Below are 6000 nucleotides of genomic sequence, written 5' to 3' on the forward strand. Positions count from 1 at the left end.
CCATAAAAATATAATACAAAGGGAATCCCACAGTATGTAACAGTATGTACCATAGAAAATTGAATAATGTTGGTAAACAATGTTAAAATAATTACAGTAATTATAAGTGTTACACATGCGGGAAAAATTGTTTGGAAAGTAATTAAGACCTCATGCAAAAAAGTTGTCTCATCCTCCTGGAAGTTCATGAAAGCATATAAAACTCAAAGGATTCAGGGCTCCTCTGGTCATTTCTCTTCACTTCTTCCTGGACAAGTGGTAAGTGCCTTTCACCTCAATCTAATCATATTGAGTAAAACGTCATTTTAAAATGAGCTAGGGTTTAACAGCAAGTTATTCTGTGGTTTCTAAAATGATTATTGAGATTCTTTCTTGAAAAGTCTGCTAGAAATTATTTAGTTGTATACTTGGTTCATGTGCAACCTTAAAAAGATATCTGTGGGGACTAACAATCTTATTATAAAAAAGTAGTATAATTTTGTTATTATCAATTAACTGTATGGTATTAACTGATGGTTAATTAACTGTGTGGTAGTACCAATTAATTACATGGTATCCAACATAAAAGGCATTTTAAGCTCTATTCAGGTAGAGTTTAGATAACATTATCAAAGAGTCATAGAATGGTTTGGGTTGGAAGGGATCTTTAAAGGTCATCTAGTCCAACTCCCCTGCAATGACCAGGGACATCTTCAACTACATTAGGTAGCTCAGTAACATTAGTATTAATATTTTTTCATTAAAAAACTGGAGGTCTGAGATGTTTGGTTTTGTTTTCCAAATAAATCAGCAAGATTTAGTTTCCAAAGGGATAAAAAGTGACTAAAATCTTCTCATCTCCTTCCTTTCCTGACAAAATTATCATGTTTGCATGGAAAACACAGCCAGAACAAAGAGTCTATTTCACTAAGAAATGATGTCTCCCCAGTTTTCAGTTGGTCATTCACGCAGGTCTGTTCATGGCTGGAGCTTCTCTCTTTGGACTGAGACACCTTTATCATGGCAAAATTAAAAAGAAGAAACTCTTCAAGGACAATTGTTTTCATACTCAGTGACTTTAGGTTTTTTCTGACAAGAGCATCTAATGCTGAGCATCACAGACATGAAAAGCTAGACAAGATAAATAATGAAATCCCCCTTAGCCTTCCCATTGTAACCGGTATTTCACATGACTTATCTAAACACCTACCTCTGAATGAGCTTGACTGCACTCTGAAAGTGCCTGTTTTTCTCCAGTGACAAAAATAAAGTGGCTATTTTCTAGGTACTCATCTACATCACACAGTTAACTTTGACAGATAAATCCCACAATATATCTTTGTAATTAGATCCAGTTGAATCACCTAAAGGATGGATTCAGGGTCTAGGCAAAAACGTAGGCACCAAAAATCTCTTATGACGTTCTTGGCAAACCATCTGGAGGTACCTGGAGGCAAGATTTTCCTGGAAGCTCAGGGGCTAACGTGCAGAATGGCACTGAATTCAGGTCCTTCCACCTCCTGCACAGCAGTCCCCAGCTTGCAGAGCTGGGATAATGTTTTTTCCTCCCAGTCCTGCCTGACATGGTCTTGTTAGTCTACACAAACCTCTCGGGACACTGATACAGCACCCAGTGCAATCTCAGCAGAGGCGCAAGAATCCTATTATGCATAATTACTCTAATGAGGGCTGGGCATGGTGTATTACTGAGACAAACAAGCAAACCCAAGTGAGGATGTTCTCCAGGACAGGTATATAAAACACCAATTCCTGCGTGACCAGTGGCCTTACAGCACCAGCAGTGACTTCACTGAAGTCACTGGCCACAGCTGTGGAACCACTCCAGTTGTCCTTGGTGATTGCCCAGGCAGGATCTGTAGTGGGGAGAGTGAAAAGAGGCACTGTACAGGGGCAGAGGTGGAAATGGTCTGGGGGCAATGGATGGCAGTGACAAAATGGTTAAACCCAGAGGTCTAAGGGTCTTTTTTGGGAAGGAGGAGGCAGGATGAGAAGGACTCAAGGTGATGAAGGTGAGGTGAGCGAAGCAAAGGGACAAATCTGTACTGACCTATGAGCTTTATTTCCTGAAATCACAGGCTCATGTTGTCTCTGCTACAGCATCTACGTTATCGGCACAGCCCCTATAACTAAAACACCCAAGCCACACTCTTAGCTACTTGCACCTTCTTCTCCACCACAGCGTAGCCCCAGCTGTGGCACACACCTCACCCTCCCTGCAAGGAGAACAGGAGAGAAGAGCAGGACTGTCACCCATCCCGAGGTGCAAGGGTCTGCGGGGCGGAAGGTAGGGCGTGGGTTGCAAATGCTTTGAGAAACATGCCTGCGGTCTCTGCTATGTGCTGCAGGTTCACCACCATTTCTCCCAGATGTCCTTCGGTGGGGAGCAGGATGCAGGACGACGTTTCTACTCATGCGATGTGCAGTGCCCACAGCCTCTTGCTACCAGCTGCAATGACCCCTGTGTTGTATCCTGCGGCGCCACCAGAGTCATTATATACCCCCCTCCCGTCGTCGTGACATTCCCAGGGCCGATCCTCAGCACGTGTCCACAGGAGACGGTAGTGGGAAGCTCTGCAGTTCTGGAGGGAGGTGCATCAGCCCCACTGACATCTTTGAGAGCAGAAGTCCTGTGCTCAGAGCCACCTGCAGAGAAATTCATCCCAAAATACACACCTCAGCGTGCATCACGGTGCTCCTATGTGTTTTCTTCCCAGTGGATGCATCCTTGTAGTAGACCCAGCTACAGATGCTACCAACCGTCTGAGAGCGAGAGGGAAGACCATGTTCCAGAGAAGGAGAAGCCAGAAACTGAAGATACAGATACAGCAAATGAGGACCAAGAGACCTCAGAAGCATAACACAGTGATACCAATCACAGTGACCAAGTCCAAATGCCTTGTAGACTCCTACTACCTCTCTAAAGCAGACTTACCTATGTCTTCTTTAAATTATGCTTTACCTTAAGCTCATATTTTTTTTTTTTCTTCTCAGGCAGGTGATTAGAGTAATAAAATGCCCCCTATCCTAATTTGTTTTAGCTTGACCTTTGATACATATGGTATCTGATTCCTGGGAAAAATTTGTTCTTTTTCCATTGCTTTACAGAAAAATGAAGTCATCAGCTGTTTCAAGAACACCACAAATATGGACAATGGAGACATGACAAACCCTTTCACTTCTAGACTTAATTAGACTGGTTTTAGCATTTAAGAGAATTAGTCACCAGGAAGTTCCCTTTTCCTTTTGATCAATATATACACACACACATCATTTGTTTCTGGCTTTCAGTTTCACTGCAGGAAAGAAATGTGGGGAAAAAGAAACTGTTCCACTCTTTATGTTTAATTTTATTCAAGAAAGCGGAAGAAAAATATTTGATGAAATATATCACTTGCATATAGAATTTAATGCCATATATGAGTGACGGAATCTGCATCTGGAACTGTGCCCTGTGTGCTGTTAATGATTTTAGCAGTCTTCTTTGGTTCTTTCCCTTCCCATTAAAATCATTCTGCATTACCGTGGTGGTTTTCTCATTTTCTTTCTTTTCTACTCTGGACTTTTAGGTACCTACTGGTGAAACTTAGATGGCAAACATCAAAACCAAATCTGTCAGTCCTGTTCACCCACGAAGTGAGAAAATAATCAACTCTTCCTTGCAGTCCTCAGCTCTGTTCACACACCTTTGCACAAGACTGTTTTATTTTCACTTTCATCTCACAGCTTCCACTTATTCCTCATCCTGTTAAGTACAGCTTGTGGTTTTGAGAGTTCATGACTTGATGTGTACTGAAAAACAGTAAGTATACAAAAAGGAATGACACTCTGAGAAATTTTCCTTATTATTTACTTTGGCTCAGGAAAGACCCCCAGCTGCTCCATGCTCCACTCTCCCCAACTCCTTTGCCTTCAGATTCTAAGCTTCTATTCCTCTAAACATTTCCACATATTTTAAGTGCAAGCCTTGTCCATTTGGCCCCAAGAAGAACATTACTGCCATTATGATTGGGCACCTCCGCCAGTCTTTTCAAGTTAAAAGCCCAGTTTAGCAGAAGCCAAATAAAATTCATAGCTAAACTTGTCCCTGAAACTGGAATGTGAAAGCTGTCTGAACTCTAATTCCCCATTGTTGGGCTGGTGGGTCTTTGATAACTGCTATTTAACATTTTGCCCTCACCCGCGGAGGCAGGTGCCCGTGAACATCAGGGTGTGCACTTCATTCCACAAGCAGCCCGTGCAGCCACATCCAGACGCAGCTGATTTTCCAGGGACCTCTTCAAAGAGAAAAGGGATTGCAGAAAACTTTACAGCAACGTTAAATCACCAGATGAAAACACGTTGAGCAGCCTGGATTGCCGCCAGTCTCCCTGCTTACCCTGCCCTGTCTCCCTGGGAAGCTGCCAGCCTCTGAGAACACAGTTTGCCCATCCAGCTGCTACGGCCCCCAGGCTTTCACCTTCACTGTGATCTGCTGCCTGCTCAGCCAGCTCATCTACACATCTGCCTGGAAGATGAGCAGCCTGTACATGCTCCTTCCCCCTGTAAATCTACTCTTTCTAAACCAAGCCCCTCAAATATTTGGTCTATATATATACATTCATTTTTTTCCCTTTACTGGATGGGAACTCCTCTAAACTTGCTTGTTTATTTTGAAGTCATTAGCATGTGTCCTACTTTTATTGATCCAATATGAAGATTTAATTACTATATCTTGGAAGATTAGCTTGCGAACTGTGTCTTAGTGTCACGCCCTAGATAAGCTTGGAAGCAAGGCAGAGATATACTCTTTGTTGATTGCCTGGCTCACGCAAAAAGCGTTGTGAAAAATTTGGTAATGAGGTTATCAGCAGGGTGGAGATCTCAGGAACCTCCAGTCCAAAAGACCCAGTCTTGGCTCATTACCTACACCCCATCCAGTCCAGCAGTTCAAGGAATTTAACAATAATCTAGTTGCACAAAGTGATTCAGGAAGTGATTTTCACCTGCTGAAGATGACTTGCAAACTTTTTTTTTGCTTTTTTTTTTAAAATTACATGCCTGGAAACCACTAACTTGGTTCTTCTTGAGAAAGCAGCAGGTTGCATGAGATAGTCTGTCCTCCAAGAGCCTTGCTGAGGCTTTTTAGGGAAAAGCCATTAACCTTTCAGCCTAGGAACTTAGAGCTTGACCCCTTTTGGAGAAATCTGTGTGTAATATCCATATACTATGCACCACAGTGCTTCCGAAATGCAGGCATGACATTTAGGTCTATTCAGTGAGTACTGACACATCACATTTTCAAAGAACCCTCAATGTTCTCTACTCATCTGCCTAAGCCACATCTTGAGAGATTTTTATTAATAGCCTAGCAAAAGCAAAAAAAATAAGTATTTCTGACAATATTGCATCTTTCTGCCAATTTGGCCTTCACACTCCACTCTTCCACCTTTGCCTGCTATTTAGCAATCTCCCACAAACACTTCACCTGTTTCTCTTATCCTGCTTGTTTCAATGCTTTCCACTCATGTTGCCTTGCGTGTTGAAGCCCAGCTGCTCTTCTACCTTCCCTTGCTGTTTCAGTCATTATAAAAGATGCCACATTTCATTGGCATTATAACATCCCACATCATCTCACTGCTTCTTGCAAACCTTCTTTCTCTTTACACCCATATGGCACAGACAATTATCATCTTATTATGGGATAACTGATGCCCAAAAGCCACCTAACCTGTCTAAGGACAGTCTATACATAAGGGTGGATCTAAGACTCAGACACACCTAATTATTATTAGTCTTATTACTTATAACCCGTCATTATAATTCCAATAACGCACACTAGCAAAATTTATGATGAGGCCAGGGAGACCAAGGCATGGGACAGACACAGGAGAAGGGACAAAATGAATCCTGCATGGTATTCCCAGAGAAGGTGCTGGTTCAGGGCTGCTTTTACTGTTTTAATCCCTTTTCAAATTGTGACATGAATTACTGAGGGTGAGGTAGGAATGCACCGGCCTTCGT

This window comes from Tyto alba, unplaced genomic scaffold (assembly GCF_018691265.1).
Source record: "Tyto alba isolate M040663 unplaced genomic scaffold, T.alba_DEE_v4.0 Super-Scaffold_8, whole genome shotgun sequence".
NCBI lineage: Eukaryota > Metazoa > Chordata > Aves > Strigiformes > Tytonidae > Tyto > Tyto alba.